The sequence below is a fragment of the Topomyia yanbarensis genome, chromosome 1 (genome assembly GCF_030247195.1).
Source record: "Topomyia yanbarensis strain Yona2022 chromosome 1, ASM3024719v1, whole genome shotgun sequence".
Lineage (NCBI taxonomy): Eukaryota > Metazoa > Arthropoda > Insecta > Diptera > Culicidae > Topomyia > Topomyia yanbarensis.
The window spans coordinates 105002855-105021226 of NC_080670.1; the positions used below are offsets into that span (position 1 = coordinate 105002855).

The window sequence follows — 18372 nt, forward strand, 5'->3', positions numbered from 1 at the left end:
CTTAGGGCAGCAGCGGCTGCTCGTTCAGTGGGCCATTAGCGCGACTTCCGGAGGGTTAAGCAAGAACGACATCAGTTTGTAACATTCTTCTAGATATTCGTATCCATCCATCTCATAATGACCACTGGCATTTTTTTTACAGAATTGACCTATTGTATTCGTATGCGCGAATCCTCGAAAATAATATCAAAGATCACATTATGGTTCTACACTGTGTCGATAACAAGTGGTAAACGGCAAAGACGCAATAAACGTGACGAATTGACTGTTTTAATGGGACGCAGCTCGCAGATCGAAATATGATCCCGCTTTGAGGGAACACCAAGCAATCAGGATCCAAATAAATCAATTGCCATTATGGATGGCCAATTGAATACTTCGATCACTATTCTCGCGGTTAGAGTTCCATCCGAGCTGACGTGAAGTTCTGAGAATGAGATCGTATTGTAATCATTGAAAGTACACAGAAAGTATTTGCTTGCTAAATAAATAATACGCGAATCACAACCGTTATATTTAATTATTTGAAACTCTACAAATAATAAGGCGTTGGCGAATAAACCTGCTATGGATTACTATCCCAAAACCTATCGTTGACATGGTCTACCGGGTTCTTTAGAAAAACTAGTTTCTAGGTAAATGATGTATTTAGTTTGCGAATGCAACCTTTACTGTTAACCCTTAAAGGTGTTAATCAATTTTTTTCAAATCTTGTGGAACTTGTTTCATAGCTCAAACGTTACTCTGATAATTTTGAGATAATTTTCGCAATGTTGTTTTAAAGCAACATTGCACATTAAGGGTTAATGCTAAAGGAGTTTACTATAGAACTAAAAGACGAGTTTTGTAAAATTAGTAATTTTCTTGATATTTCAGGACTGGTCAATTCTTTCCGTCTTCGACGTTTGGAGTACCTGTAATACAAATATAGTAATTAAAGATATTAAACTCCATATTGCGTCGAGAATGATCCCAGTAATTGTAATCATGGATCAACACCCGACGAATGTGCAATTGTGGCAACGTTAGACGTAGAAAAGCGACGTGTTCGATATATTGAATTCATGCAAATTCGAAAACATTAAAGTAGTGTCTGGTCTAGGTGGGTAAAGAGACAAACAGAATGCTCCGTTACTGTCGCAGTGTAGGGCCCAATTTCGAAAGTTTCAAGGTTGAGACAACATTGTTCTGCTAGCTGCAGGAGACAGTCCATGGTTCAGCAGACTGTTCCATTCGGGCTTTGACGCTCCTTCAGTAACGGACCAATCCGCTTGGCCGTAAACATTTTCTGCAACTGCCTTACTATGCCCACAGAGAACAATGCCTGCAACAGATGAAAACCTAATTTTGGCGCAAAGAAATGTTGTTAAGAGATATTCCAGAAATTGTAGAAAAAACTAACCCATTTCGATCACAGCCTTCCGTTGTACAAAATAGTGATTTTCAGCTGGGTTGTTTTTTGCATAGATACCTTTATGTTGTTTTTTTTCCTTAGATACCTTGCGTCGAGAGCAAAATGAGTGTCCGTATCTACGATGTCAGTGAAATGTCATGATTGGATTTGACATTTCGGGGGCCGTGAGTTACTTATTGGCGAATCCATAATGAACCAAAAAATAAATGTTAGAGGCAAGGCCCTGATTGCACCGGTCTAACGGATAATGAACTCAACGCTTGTACGAGCTCAAACGTTTTCTGGATGTGTGATAGATGCGTTGACGTGTTGGAAAACGTAAGATTCCGCAGTACAGCTAGTTCGCTTGTAGCCGCACATACACTCCGTGAAAAATAACGCGACGAGAAAATTGAAAGTTTAACGACCAGCATCACTGTGTTGAACTCTTCAGTAAGCAGTTTGATTATACCGGCTTGAACCTTCGTTCGAACCGGTCACAAATCTTAATAGCTCCTGGTTTTTCTAGAGTTTTTCAACAGCAACAGTCTATCTCAAGGATACCTATATTTTCGCTCGATCAGTCTTTCTCAAGACTACCTATATTTTTTCGCCAATTAGTCTTTTTCAAGACTACCTACTTTTTCAACTCAATCAGTCTTTTTCAAGACTAAAACATTTTTCAAGAACATTTCAGCCTAAAGAAATCTTTAATTCTTCCAACATACCTGGGTCCTCCCAGAAAGGCCGTGTGCCAAAAATTAAAGCTAAACGGAAAAGGGTATCTTCTCCACCCGAAAAAAATTCAATTGACTTCAGCAATTCATTCGATGTTTTATCCGAATGTGAAGCTGATGAAATTTCTAAATTTTCTCGCATTGCGCATAATGCCAATGAGAAGAAAACGCAATCACCTCCGCCTATAACAGTGATAATAAAATAAATCGCACACGAAAGATACTTGTCCGGTGAAAAAAAACCACAAAAAGTTTCAAATACGCTAATTTATTTATTTATTTCAAGTCGTCAATCAGATGTAGACCGGTTTCTTACAATAATAGGGATCTTTAGGGGTGTGCGGATTAAGGCATATTCTGATGCAGATTAGCACCGTGAGTTAATATCTCAGTCCTTTTTCAATTTTTTGGCCCGAAACTATTGAATAAAACATTTTTTAGTTTGTTTCCTTTTAGGACAATAACACATCCAAACCCATGCGACTTGCACGACCCTATAGGTTGCCTTATCAGATCTACCATAGTTTGCAGATGAAACTTGAGATGGCAGGTTGCTAGCGGATTGACAAAGTCAGTGATGCCACAAGTACAGATTTATCTAGAAAGGTACAGATTTTTGAAGCATTTTTGGTACAGATTCTGTACAGTACAGATTACAGATTTTTGTAAAAAAGTACAGAATGGTACAGATTTTTTACATGACATTAGAATGCGAGAGTCGAGAAACCTGGTTCCAGCAAATCAAAGGGATGATGTCTAAGTGAAAGCCGAGCAAATCTTCTCGGAGTGCATACACTTACTCTGAGATGCTCCAATTGAATTCCTGCAAGCAGGTTTCTCGCATTCTATTGATATTACCAGCCCCATCTCAACTTCTCGCTGCTACTGATTTCCCTGAATGAAAAATATCTTTAAGAAAAAAAATTTAAGCAACCTTGTCATTATTTGGGTACAGAATCCGGTACAGATTTTTCTATAGAACAGTACAGATAGAAAAGATTTTTCAACTCCCGGTACAGATTTAATTGTGGCAACACTGGACAAAGTACCAGATCATGCTGTGTGGGGTGCTGTCCCGGTTAACAATGAGGCGAACGAGATATTTGCAGATACGTCATTTAGTAGGACAACTATCAGTTTGCTGGTTGAGTTTAATTTGGTTTTTTTTAAATTTAAAAATCATAAAAGAATAATTAAGGTTTAAGAATGATATGAGTGTACTCGTAAGGACACCCGCTACCAATACATATGAAAAACTGGCACAATTTTTCCAAATTAAAGGTCCCTATTATTAAACTAACTTAACACTAGTTAAAATTTTGTTTTACTTTAAACTGCTGCTTAAGTTTTGTTTTCGACATAGTGAAGTCAATGCTTTCGCAATGTTTGTTGTAAATATTCATCATTTGGTTTAAAGGGCCAAACTTGGCATAATTAGTGCGATGGCGAATTGTATAAAAGATGCTGCGGTTACGTAGTTGTCGAGAAGGAGCATAAAAATTTAGTTTCGATAAAAGTTCGATTGAATCAATACGATGTGATACAATGTCGTTTACAAATGATACCATTGTAGCGATTGTAGCGAAAATCATAAATCGAATTTCTGGGGTTGTCCTGTTCGAGAAAAAATTATAAATTCTCGTTCTAGACGACATAAACAACAAATAAAAAATGTGCCTTCAAGAAAACACGCCCAAACGTGTTAATCCGATTCAAAATAGATTAACAACTTCTTCTACCTCCGTCACACCATCCTACAATGGTGTGTCATCTTATGCTTCAGTGGCAGGTAGCAATGCCAAAATAACGGCTACAACTACCACGCCCTCAATCTCGTTTGCACCCAACGCTTCCTTTAGTCCAATGGATCTAGGTAGCGTAACGGAAGAAAAATTAAAATACCTACAGGAGGCTATGTTACCTATGATGATTTCCATGTTAAATTCTACCTCCATGTTTGAAGCTTTTCAAGCGGGGTGGGAATTTGCTAACAAAATTGTAATGAAATTAAAGTTTAAAAATGACTTTAAATAATCATTTAAATTTATTAAAATGGAATGCTCGTTCATTAAAAACGTGCGAAGACGAGTTTTTCAACTTCTTGAGGATACATAATGTGCATATAGCCGTTGTGACCGAAACTTTTTCAAAACCAAATATTAAATTGAAGAGTAACTCTAATTTTGTTATTCATCGATTTGATCGAATTGTTGGATTCGGCGGAGGAATCGCAATAGCGGTTAATCGCAGGGTCAAACATTCCGTTACACCGTCTCTTGACACCAAGGTGATTGAGAGTTTGAGTATCGAAGTTGAAACTGATCTTGGTATCATTTTTATTGCTGCAGCCTATTTGCCTTTTCAGTGCACTGGCGAGCAAATTAATTTCTTGAAGGGAGACTTACAAAAACTTACAAGAAATCGGTCGAAATTCTTCATAATCGGTGATTTTAACGCCAAACACCGAGTCTGGAATAATGCTCAAAGCAATTTCAACGGTAAACTACTTTTTAATGATTGCTGGTTATTATTCAAAATTGTTTTCTCGAATGGTGGTTACATGCTATTCGTCTGTAAGGAATCCATCAACAATAGACCTTTCTCGTCCGACCTAACCCCATTTTTTCTTATTTTTAATCGAAAGATTGTACATTTTTAATAATATTTCCGCTAAAATGAGACATTTAGGAGCTATCGTTAATTTGAAAAATGCAAGAATTTTGAATATTTTTTTCACCTTTGCAAGAATGGTGGGACTCAAAATGTGTGTTTGGGCAGCAATGTATTGTATAGTTTTGTTTGAGCTCTTGGCAACGCGGTAAATGAAGTGGTGAGTTGCGGTACAAAATTCATTTATAATGTAAACAAACTAAAGTGAACCTCTCGCTGTAGAACATTGCATGAAAATGTTTAACCTCACTTTTTTGACAGTTCGGAGAGCTTGCTTACATGGTTGGAATTTTTTTAATTCGATTATAGTATGAAAAACTCAGCTCAGCTTACTTCGTACACATGATTCGTTGAAGCACTGAGAACTGATATACAAGTAAAGTTTTCAACTTGTGTAAGAAATAAAACTGTCGCTTTGAAATGACAAAAGGGAGTAGTAACTTGCCACTGGTCGGCGCTTCGGTCGGCCAGCAATCGCTATACGGGACATGTGTGCAAACTTGGATACAATGGTGATTCACGCATGCGAACCTGTATGCGATGGTGATTTTCAACGTGAAAATACGTTAAATGTTTACACAGGTTTTTCGGGAAAGTTTGTTCCAACTTATATGTCTGTTCTCTGTGGTTGAAGTAAGCAATTTCTAGCCAAACATTTGAAAAAGGCCTACTGCCAAATGCATACAAATCGAATTTTTATGTTCTACATTAAATCCAGGGACAGAACCTGCTGATAGAAGTTGTCTTCTTCATTTTTTGTTCATTTTATGTTTTGTCTCGCATAGCCACTCTTTCTGCCTCACATATTTCAAATGGACTGGCTGCATTTCACAGCTCCCCCTGGCTGCATTTGACGTTAGGTTCTTTCATATCCGCCCGTCCCGTCTCAATTAAAAACTATCTATCCGATCATGTACATAACGCAACAATGGATTATGAAGAGTTTTGATAACGATTCTATCACACTTTATAAAAGGGCCTGGCTCTTATAAACGTCCTAACTAGCAATACATTTATTATAAAATGATTATAAAGGATTATTATAACTGATTACAAAAAATATATAAAAGCAGTGGAATCCATAATAAAAAATATAATACACGAACTTTAACCCACATAGTGCAATGATTCCACATATTGTTTGGATGATACCCTGAACAGGTCGTTAGGCTCTTGAATCATAAGATGTTTATTAGGGATACCTACTCAATGAATTATGGGGTGATGTAAAGTGCTCAAACCGAAGGTAATTTTGTTTTACGATTTTGAAGGCAAGGCAACAATGGACCTCTTGTGTAATGCATAAAAAAAGTATTTTTCAGTCACGCAGAGTTACACATTTGAGCGTTCCAAGAGTTGATTTCAAACCATTTCCACGCGAAGCGCCACGACGGACATGATAACTCTCCATAAAATTGTCTGAAACAGGAAATTTAGTAAGATTTATAAAGTTTCGACTTGTAGTTCTTCGATGAACCAAAAAAACAAAAAGAAAATAGTTTGAATTTCGGAATAATGTGGAGAAAACTTTTGTTATTCAGTTTTCCGTTGTTCATCGACTTGCTACACATATTATGCATTCTCATGGTCACCGATTTTTTACTCAATACAACAGACTCCCCCATTAATCGAAACAACAACTGCTTTAGGCCTAACTTTTCCATAATTTACATACAGAGCCAATCTGATTTTATGTAGTTCAATAAGCGCAATATGGTCATCAAATCAGATTTAAGTTTTATAACTTTTTGTGTAATATCAGACCTTAAAAGAATTTTTTGGCAATCAAACGAAATAAAACAGTATCAGCTTTTTAAATAGGATCATAACGAATTTGACCAAAACTTCTTTTGTCTTTTTTCTTTATGTTTACTTTTGGCAGTTAGGCCTTTTTCAATTGTGTGGGTAGAATTCAGTTTATGTTTTCGTTGTTAATTTGTTAATTTATTGTCAACTATTGTACACGGTAACCTGTTGTTGCGATCAATTTAATTTGGTTTGTTTTGTGCCTTCAAGAAAACACCTTTTTGCCTTTTTGTACACGGTAACCTGTTGTTGCGATCAATTTAATTTGGTTTGTTTTGTTGCTGAATTACATTCTAGGTCCGCACCAGTTGCAGCTGTTTCGCCCCGTCCGACGATGATCCAGCCTGCACCGCACTCAGCCGTCGGTACCTCAATGGCAACCACCAACCAGAGACTTGGATTAAAGGCTAAAACGTCAGCCACGGCCGGTGGTGTTGCAATCGGTTTTGCCGTCGGTCACAACGTTGGACATGTCCTCGGCGGAATATTCAGCGGTTCCGATTCGAAGGAGGCAGTTCCAGGACAGGCCGATTTGACCCAGCGCGAAGGTTTCAACGAGGCGCTCAGGTATAAGTAACAGAGTCCCGCAGAATAAGATACATAGCAAAATTATCCAAAGAATAAGAGCTGGCAGCGGAAGTGAAGTAACATACATCATCACATGCAGAGAAGCAATATACAGAACGCAGCGTAATTCCTCAAAATTTTCATAGCGGAATTTAGTCAACCGAAATTGTAGTCATCAGTCGAGAGAGAGAGACTGATAGGTTATCAGCAGCAACCAGGAAGTCGAAATCTCGCAGCGGTTTTGCATATCCTAACGTGAAGTAGAGTGCGTTAAGTTATAAAAAAATATCGGTTAACAATGGTAGACTATTACAAACTGCCGGATGTGACCTAAAGCGCCACCGATGTGGAAATCAAAAAGGAAAACAAAAAACTAGCGCTACAATGGCACTCAGATAAAAATCCAAACAATCCAGCAGAATCGAATCGGCGATTTAAGCAGATCCCCGAAGCATATGAGGCGCTATCAGATGAGAAAAAACGTCGCATCTATGACCAGTACGGCAAGGAGGGTCTGATGGCCAACGGTTCCGAACGGTACCACCATAACACACGGCACTGGCGGTACAATGGCGGTGGTATCAACGACGAGTTTGATATCTTTGACGGATTCCCGTTTACGTTCCGCAGCCCAGAGGAGGTGTTCAGGAAGTTCTTCGGTGGCTAACCGTTTGAGGAGTTTTTCAGGGTAACATACCACCATAATGGGCATCGGTCGAATGAAATCAGCAATGGACCGCGACTTTCACAGAAGCAGAACGTAATCAGATCGCCGCTTACGCCACCCTTCGTGAGCTTCAACCTGGATCCAATGGCGCACCGAGGTGGCGGTGGAGGTTTCACCTAATCATCGGAGTTTAGCGTCGGCAGTGGTCCGGTGAAGCGGACGTCCACCTCGACAAAAAAATCTATTTACTTATTGCTAATACTTGACTACCATGAAAAATCATTTATGCAAGGTATATAAATAAACAAAGCGATCATCACATACTAAAACGTCCAAATATTCTGCTTCTTAACACCGGTGCTAAGAAGTGTCCGAACATTAAACACACTTTTCTCTCAAAAAATATTTTTCCGACCTTCAGTGATTTAGCAGGGTAGGTAACATTCAAGAATAATCTGGCAAATTTTACATTTTATTTACCTTTGAATCGATAAAAAGTGATGCGCACTGTTTGGAACCGAGGATAATCGATAACGCAAAGGTTAACTTTTCGGTTGATCGGCAACGACTAAAGGCTAGTTTACAATTATTAAAACGTGTCACGGGATTTGGGTCGCTGTGTATTTTAAATGCAGCTCGGGATTTCAAATCCCATGACGGGAAATGAGTCTCATTAAAATGAGTTTTCCTGAAGTGTAAACCCAACCGCGGGAAACATCACGGGATTTTAAAACTCTCCACAAAGAAATCCGGCCGGGAACAATTTCAACACAAATTGTTTCCGACGGGGAAAATAGTATTTTTATAAAGTTTGCAATTTGTCGCAAGTTTGATACTGTTTGTATTTTTAAGAAGGAGCAGAGTTATGGTTTGACAGTTTGGAGAGATCTCGACGGGAAATTTTCCCTGATCAAATCCCGTGACCCATTTCTCGAACTGTAAACTGACGGCGCCGATGGTTGGGTGGTAAGCGTGACCGCCAAACACCCCAGTTGGTCTGGGTTCAATCCCAGTCGAGGTCGTTGAGATTTTTCAGAGGTGAGAGAAATCTGAGGTCACGCCTTCCTTCGGAAGGGAAGTAAAGCCGTTGGTCCCCGGTCCATGAGTTGATGGGTCGATATCCAATCCAGATAGTGGGAGTGTCACCTCTCTGGCGTCGGTGTTTGGCCTCGTAGCGGAAATAGGCCGACGGAAAATAAACATAATTGGAAGAAGAAGAAGAAGAACTGTAAACTAAACTTAAGGACATTCGTAGCGTATTCGTTTAGCTTATCAGGGGGAAACAGTAATAAAAATAAAAAGATCCGTTCACCGATGGTATTCCCGGTCGGAAGTGGTTGAAATTATAGCTATATATCTCCGTGAATCCATACTAGTGCGCTATCGAAGCAACGGACAAGTGTAAAGTATGTTGATTTTCTTTCAAAGAGCATCGAAAGTATTCACTCAAGCGAAAAATAATGTTTTTGACAGGTATATGAATGAATTATTTTAGCATCAGTGATGCCAGGTCTATTAAGCAATAGCCTACAGTAAAAATATAAAAGTCTGCAGATTGCCACAAAAATCTTCAATAAATTTGACATAGAAATGTAGTGTGTTGATAGTTCAAATGATCAAAAATGTTGAAGGCTGGTTAAAATTAGCTGGCACAGGCTTTGTTCTGCAAAATATTTGTAATCTGCAAAAGATCTGCAGCGAAATTGCAAAATCTGCAGATTTACTAATATATATGCAGATTTGGCATCCTTTTACTATTCCTCACAGGAAATTCATCCAAATGGTGTAAAAATACGGGGAAACAAAGCAAGATAGGTATTCAGAATATGGGGTTAAATGAGCAGTTCGCACTATTTTTGATTTTTTCAATAGTTAGAGGTACCAAACCATCGCGGCAATATGCAGTAACGAATCGGGGATAAAAAAGGAAGCATTCTAGCATATAAAATTTTTTGACGAGTGTCGTAATCTGACATCATTGTCCGCCGGTAGTTCAGTGATTGTGTTGGGTCGATGGTTGCTCGGCTGAAGAGTGTTGTCGCTCCGCTGCTGCTATTTGCAGTGCCGCCCGGCTGATAATAGCGCGGGTGAAAGCTGCTCGCTGTTGGTTGCTGTGTCCGAAACGTGAATGAGCTGTTTTGGATTGCGCTGCTCAATATATGAGAGGGCTCTCCGTAACAGTCAATCGCTTTCGCTCGGTTGCTGATTGGCTGGTGGTAGCGCGGATGAAAGCTGCTCGCTTTTGGTTGCTGTCCGTCCTTCGCTGCGTCCGAAACGTGAATGAGCTGTTTTGGATTGCGCTGCTCAATATATGAGAGGGCTCTCCGTAACAGTCAATCGCTTTCGCTCGGTTGCTGATTGGCTGGTGGTAGCGCGGATGAAAGCTGCTCGCTTTTGGTTGCTGTCCGTCCTTCGCTGCGTCCGAAACGTGAATGAGCTGGTTTGGATTGCGCTGCTCAATATATGAGAGGGCTCTCCGTACCAGTCAATCGCTTTCGCTCGGTTGCTGATTGGCTGGTGGTAGCGCGGATGAAAGCTGCTCGCTTTTGGTTGCTGTCCGTTCTTCGCTGCGTCCGAAACGTGTATGAGCTAGTGCGCGTTAATACTTTCGCTTATATAGAGAGGACCTTTCTCTTTCCACCAATGAGCGACATGCAAAGGAATACCTTCCGCTAATGAATAATGAATATAATTCGGAATATTGATTTCTTTACGATTCCCATATCAAAGACACCATATATTTTTCAAACTTTATTTGGTATCACATCTCTATCCTACAACGAGAAAGGTCTTTTGACAGATCAAAGTCACCTTTGTAGCGAATTGATTACACATGCTGACTTTGATTCTGATCATCTTCCAGTAACTTTTTCACTTTCTCAAGAAGCTGTTTCCAATCCCATTAGCTCAGTGTTCAATTATCACAAAGCGAATTGGGAAAAGTACAAAACTTATATTGAGAATAATTTTAATCATGACCTTGATTTACAAAATAAAGCTGACATTGATACGGCATTACAAAATTTAAGTATATCTATATTTGATGCTAGAAATTTATCAGTACCAACAACACAGAAAAAATTTAATACTCCTATTATTGAAGACGATCTTCAACTTCTGATTCGCTTGAAGAATGTTCGAAGACGTCAATATCAACGTTCTCGTGATCCTGCTATGAAATGTATCTATCAGGATCTACAAAAAGAAATTAAGCATAGATTCACACTCTTAAGGTGAAGATATGTAGAAGCCAGGAAAAAAATTTGTAGTATTAGTAGTACTCCATACAGTGATGGTGTTTGTAAAAAGAGACCACTACTGTTGTAGAAATAAGCTGTCAAAGTTTGTTGTGAATTGTCAATTGATCAATTCACCTATAAGAATGCAACCGATAACTTGTACATTATTCATTTTTGGGTTGTTCGTGAATCTGGTTTGAATTTATTTACTGTAGTAATTCTTTCGCGTTACGAGGACGCAATAAAGAGGTTATCAAGCGGCGCATATCACTGCTAACACTGGTCTAATATTACTCGCTCTTCTCTTATATGGGTCATTCCGCACGAAATAATCAAGGCACATGTAATCGACCTACACAGATTTGAACCAATTTTGGTGGAGTAATCTAGGGCCAATATATAAAAATCGAAAATTTTGCTTCAATTGAACCACCCCATGGGACATCAGAATACAGGACCCTATCTCAACCCTAGAACTGTTTCTTGGGGTATTATCGCACCCCAACGCAAATAAGGTAACAAGATTATGAAAAAACTCTTCTTACGAATACAACGCAATATAAAAATCAAGCTGGCATTCGCAGAAACCATCAGGCTTTTCACAAGTGTGCAAACATGCATACTCTTTTTTATCAAGATGAATGTTCATTATTTTACAGTCAAAAGTGTTTGACCGCACAGAAAAAAATATTTTGTAGTTTTAAATTTATTTTCATGCACATATTTGGAGCAAGAATATAAATGTAAAATTAAGTTCCAGCACAAATACACACAACTTGTCGTGCTTTTTTCAGGTGAATATTTATTGTAATTTTACACATTGATTGGAAATTACAGTTTCATTAAATGGTAAACCAATGCTCTTGAATGTATTTTAATCTCATGTTGCTGTAAAATAAATGAATGTAATATTACACGAACGAAAGTGTAAAATCACATGCTTTCTGATGCTCTCTTCCTTTTCTGCTCCGGTATTGATCTGTTTCGAATTTCGCGGACGATAGCACTTCTTTATTGTCGATAGAGGCATTTCGTTTGATTGCAATACTTGAACTGAACGTTTACTTTTTGCAGCTCCAGCTATTCTTACAGTGTTGCGGATGTCTTGGAGAGCAAGTTTTACTCGAGATTAATATTCTCGAAACATGCGTTATTATTTCAGTACAAACATTTGTTTCATAACTAAGTCGAAAATAAAGTAATTTTGCTTTGTTGGAATTGGTTGACTGATGCACCATGAGTCAAAATAAAAATATCTAGAGGAACTTTTAAACAATTTCTTTAAATCAGTTTTGGCACCACATTCAAACAAGTTGGGTGGTTTTACCAATACTAGTTTCCGTCGCGATTGTTTACATTGCGGAAAATTAAAAACCGAAGTAAGAATCTAAACGCACAAATGCGAGTTTTCCGGCGATTTCCGATAGTAATTTACACATTAGTAGAATGTTTCGAGTTTCGTGAACAATCGATTAAAGTTTCGTTGGTGCGTTTTGACGCGAATCCAAGAAGAAACTCCAAGTGATACTTTTGCACAAATCAAGTGCTATAGTTATTATTTTGCCAAAAACTCAATTGCAATCGGTAGTGGAATATTCTATCTTCCTTGAGTAGCAGTTTGGTGAAAATCTTGCAAGGTTAATGTATTGAAAAATGTATTTTCACTTTGGTTGGTGCCTGATGCAGGGTTAGGCAGGGGAAGGAGGGAGGAAGGGGGGTAGCCTGGCTTCCTTGTATAATGTCCTTAAGAAATGAAAATTTCGCGACAGAGGTTGAACAAATCAAGCCAAATTCTAAACCTTTCTGGAAACTTTCTAAGGTTCTTAAGAAATCTCAGAAACCTATTCCAGCTTTGAAGGAAGGTGACCACATACTTCTTATAAACGAAGAAAAAGCTCAAAAACTTGCTCAGCAGTTTGAAACCGTCCATAATTTTAATCTCAACGTTGTGAGTCCTATTGACACCGAAGTCTTACAAAAATATGAAAACGTTTCAAATCAAGTATTGTCTCTAGACGATATTGTTGAAACAAACTATGATGAGATCAAATCCATCATGAAAAGTTAAAAAATATGAAAGCTCCAGGTTATGATGGAATTTTCAACAACAAAAACCTTCCCGAAATCACCATGAGATACTTGGTCAGAATATTCAACAAATGCTTTGATTTAGCATACTTCCCTGAAAGATGGAAAAATGCCAAGATTATTCCTATTTTGAAGCCAGATAAAAACCCAGCAGAAGCATCTAGCTATCGACCAATTAGCTTACTCTCTACTATTAGTAAATTATTTGAAAAAATCATCCTAACTAGAATGATGTCACATATCAATGAGAATTCTATTTTTCTTTCTGAGCAGTTTGGATTTCGTATTGGACATTCAACTACTCATCAACTTGTGAGAGTAACTAACATGATAAAGGCAAATATCTCAGAGGGCTATTCCACTGGAGTTGCTCTTCTAGACATCGAAAAAGCTTTCGACAGTGTTTGGCACAAAGGTTTAATTGCCAAAATGTGGAATTTCAATTTTCCAATTTACATAATAAAGATAATTAAAAATTATCTTACTAACCGTACCCTACAGGTTTCTTATCAGAATTGTAAATCTAATAAGCTACCCGTTAAAGCAGGCGTCCCTCAAGGATCAAGCGTCGCACCAATACTTTACAATATTTTTACCTCTGATCTTCCAAATCTACCTACAGGCTGTAAAAAGTCACTTTTCTGTGATGATACTAGCATCTCAGCCACTGGGAGGAGTCTTCGTATTATCTGCAGTCGACTGCAACGAAGCTTGAATATCTTCAATGATTACCTGAAAACATGGAAAATTTCCACTAATGCGGCAAAAACACAATTGATTGTGTTTCCGCATAAGCCAAGAGCTTCTTCTCTTAAACCAAATAATAACCATATTATTAAATTTAATGGTTTGAATTTAACGTGGATAGATCAAGTTAAATATTTGGGTTTGATTTACGATAAAAAACTCACTTTTAAGGATCACATTGAAGGAATCCAAACAAAATGCAACAAATATATAAAATGTTTATACCCTCTTATAAATAGGAATTCTAGGCTCTGCCTAAAGAACAAACTATTAATTTATAAACAAATATTTAGACCGGTAATGCTATATGCAGTGCCAATCTGGGCAAGTTGTTGTGCTACTAGCAAGAAAACGCTTCAAAGGATTCAGAATACAATTCTGAAAATGATTTTGAAGCGTCCTCCCTGGTTTAGCACAAATGAGTTGCACAGACTTGCAAACATAGAAACATTAGAAATTATGACGAACAGTATTATAAGCAACTTCCGACAAAAATCGCTGCAATCATCAATTGAAACGATTAGCTCTCTTTATAGTTTATAAGTTAGTTTATAAGATTTGTTTAGCTCCTTATTCAGAAGACAAGTAGGTTTAAAAAAAGCAGTTTGATTGAATTTGCAAAAACTAGTCAACCAACCGAAATCATTACAAACTTTTCAACGCCAGAAATAATCGCCCCTCTTTCATCGACAAGAACAGATGCACCTCTGCCTGATCATACGAATCATGATAATAGCTTCAAGCTATTTTTGTCTAATATTGGAAGTGATGTAAGTGAAGAGCAGGTATCCGACCTAGTAACTGTATGCTTGAAATCGGAAATCCTAGTTATTGTAAAGAAGCTTGTTATTGTTTGGCAGGACACATTGACCCTTGACTTTGTTTCTTTTAAAGTCGAGTTGGATGCTACTTTGAAGGAAAAAGCTTTATCTCGAGAAACATGGCCCCGCGGCATTCGGTATCGAGAGTTTCGAAGTAATCATTCCGGGCTTCCTTGGACTCCACGGCAGCACGAAGGAACCATGACTGGCATAAGACTTATGTAAAAATTAGGTTTTCAATTTGCTGTATAATGTTTAATGTGTTGTTACTTTTGTATACATTGTTTTGTTGTTATACTATGTTGTTTACCCTGGATTTGTTTCAATAGCTTTAAAAATTTCAATAAGACATTGTAAGTCCGTTGAAAAATCAAGAATAAATAAATAAATAAATAAATAAAAGGAATGGTTGTTGTTAGGTGAATTTGAAATCATGTAAAAGTGATTAGAATGCATAAATCTTTCAATCACGTGAAATTTCAAATAAATTCAACATGAAGATTTTTTGGAGTGTGTTTATGTGAGTAGATAAAAAATCCGAAAATAAGTATTATTTGTGATTTTCATGGTAGGCAATGAAGGGCGATTAAATGGCGCGTTCCCTGGGCAATAGGGATCTTTAATTTGGAAAAATTGTGCCAGTTTTACATTTCTTATAAAAGAAATGTATAGAATTCGCTCAAACTTTCAAGATTTTTTCCGAGGCCCGGAGGGCCGAGTCTTATATACCAATCGACTCAGCTCGACGATTTGGGACAATGTCTGTGTGTGTGTGTGTGTGTGTGTGTGTGTGTGTGTGTCTATGTAACGGACAAATTCTCATTCGTGTTTCTCAGCAATGGCTGAACCGATCTTATCCAAACCAATTTTAAATGAAAGAACTAAAAAACAGTATGAACGCTATTAATTTGTTTTTGATTCTGATGTTTAGTTTCCAAGATATGAATGTTTAAATGCGTAAAAAATGCGTTTTTTTGCAGTTTTTTTTAAATTATCAGCCGAAATTGACAATATAGATTAACAATTTATATGTTTTTAGACAGCTTTAACGAATACCTTTCGAACAAGCTATAGATTGTAGAAATCGGACTATTATCAAAAGAGATATTTAACATTAAATGCGGACGAAAGATTTTTATCATTTCCCATTGCCAGAAATATGACCAAAAACATATAATCTATTATTAACGCCAAAACGGCTTATTTTAGGTCAATAGTATCTTCGGAGAATTTAATGGAGGTAATATGGCCTTTCTTCTGGAATTGTGCTTTTGCTGATTAATCCCCTTATGAGTGAGATATTTTCACAAATTTTCTTGGAAGTGATTATATCGAAATGATGTCTTCAGCAAATTTGTAGCTCTTACTTTTGCGAATAACTTTACTAAAGACTTTAAATATCTATTTTGAATACTTTAAAAGTTATGGCTTGTTGTTTGTTGATTACTCTTTGTCGCCCATTTATTGTTCAATATAGTAATAACCCATTGAAATAAGCTAAACATTATTTCGATAGAACGACTTTTGTATTTCATTTTACTATCTACAACCGCTAGAAATAATCACCGAACACTTCCAAGTTGTCTGGAAGGATCTTGATACCTTATCAGTACAAAAATGTTCATTTGTGCGAACCTTCTCACTGCAATTTTTCTAACTTATAACCATCGGATCGATCTGAAACATATCGGAAAATGAAAAGCGAAATAAATAACTCCAAGCAACGGCGTAGCCAAGAGAAGGTTTTGGGGTTTAACACCGTACAACACCCCCCCCCCCCCACACAACACCCAAAAAAAATATTGGATTGAAGTTGAAAATTTATTGATGCAGACTGATTTAATTCAATATTACAATAACAATTATCTGATCCGTGGATAGATAACCTGTTGTTAACATCATTAGGACTTTTGATAAATTGTCGGAATGGGGTCCTGATATGTAACTGATCTATTGGTTTTGATTTCACAGTTGTCTAATTGCATCAATATCAAATTCCTGCCTGAAAACATTCCAATAGAAAATTCCAGAGTTCTGTAATCAATCATAATCCTCAGATTTATTTTCAAATTGATCTCGTTTTTGTAGAAATGTATTGTAATAAGGGTCTTTATTTAAAAGGAAGCGAAGTTAAAATAGATTTAATGTCTATGAAACATAGAACTGCTCACCAAAAAAATGCATAACTTTCAACATTTGCTAAAAATGTTTTTGTCTTTCTCATTTACTCTAAAATTCGTCAATCTAATCCCGACCCGGAGGACCGAGTGTCATATGCCAATCGACTGAGTTCGTCGAGATCGGAAAATGTCTGTGTGTGTATGTATGTGTGTATGTGGAAAAAAATGTGACCTCAGTTTCTCAGAGATGGCTGAACCGATTTACACAAAGTTAGTCTCAAATGAAAGGTACAACCTTCCCATCGGCAACTATTGAATTTTTTATTGATTGGACTTCCGGTTCCGGAGTTACGAGTTGAAGAGTGCAATCACACAGCAAATTCTCATATAAACTGAAATGAAAAATTTTCAAAATCAAATTTGTATTTTTGATGCCAAATGACTTTAAAATGCATGAAACATTGAGATGTTTGACAAAAATTGACTTCTTTGGACTTTGGTACATTTTTGCCTTTCTCATATAGAAAGGTTATGCAATCACTCTAAAAATCGTCAATCATACCGGCCCGGAGGGAGTATGTAGTGAGGGGTTGCTACTTTAAAATTAAAACTAATTTAAAATTTCTTAACCAGTTGAAAATTTTCGGCAGGACCTGGACCTCTCGGATCTTTCTCCATGATCCGCCGCTGGTTTCAAGCGATGTTTCAGTACCACATAATATCTCAAGATCGTGGCTGTCGATCCATTGTATGTACGTGCAAATCGTACTGAACATGTAATATTCATTCCCACCATTGTATTGAACATAACCAGCCATGGAATCGTAGTCTGGACAAATGAGACAAGCACAATTGCACCACTAGATGGATTAAAACGGGTTTTTATTTTGGGAATGCGTCGAGTTGAGACGAAAACGTAATATGATTAATAACAAGGATAACACTTTCCGAATGTAGAGAGAAATTTATGAAAAATGACGATTTCCATTCGACTCTAGCAGGTTCTGATCGATTTTGATGAGCATTTGATTTTTGTTGTATGACCAATTGTATGTATAGGTCAAATGTTTAAAAACAGTAATTTAAGGTCAAGATAACATCATTTTGAAACCGCCAATTTCGGAGGTTTAGTATCTTCGATGAGTTTTACAAACGTTAAACAGCGCATCATTTGATAAAAGAATTTTGACGGTATATCGTCCAAGAAGTATTAATGGTGAGTTTTCTTAGGTTAATATTCATGACTACAGTAAAGTCGCAACAAATTCGTTAAAGACACGAACCTTGTTACTATTTTCTGGAAAATAATTCTGCATTATTTTAAAACTTCAAAAATTATGGTTTCGGAATTATGCCGTTTGGACAGTAAGATCGATTTTCACCAAACCCCCGCCAAACCGAATTTCTGGCTACGCCGCTGACTTCAAGTAAGTAGAAACAAAGTCGTTCTACACTCATTCACAAGAAACTTCTTCGAATGCTGAATATCTATTATAATACATTGACACCCCAATTGT

At 37.3% G+C, this 18372-nt stretch overlaps 1 pseudogene; it reads left to right on the forward strand.

Moving 5' to 3' along the window:
* Nucleotides 1-200: 200 nt before the first annotated feature.
* Nucleotides 201-8145, forward strand: LOC131696447 (dnaJ homolog subfamily B member 6-B-like; annotated as a pseudogene).
* The last annotated feature ends 10227 nt before the right edge of the window (nucleotides 8146-18372 follow it).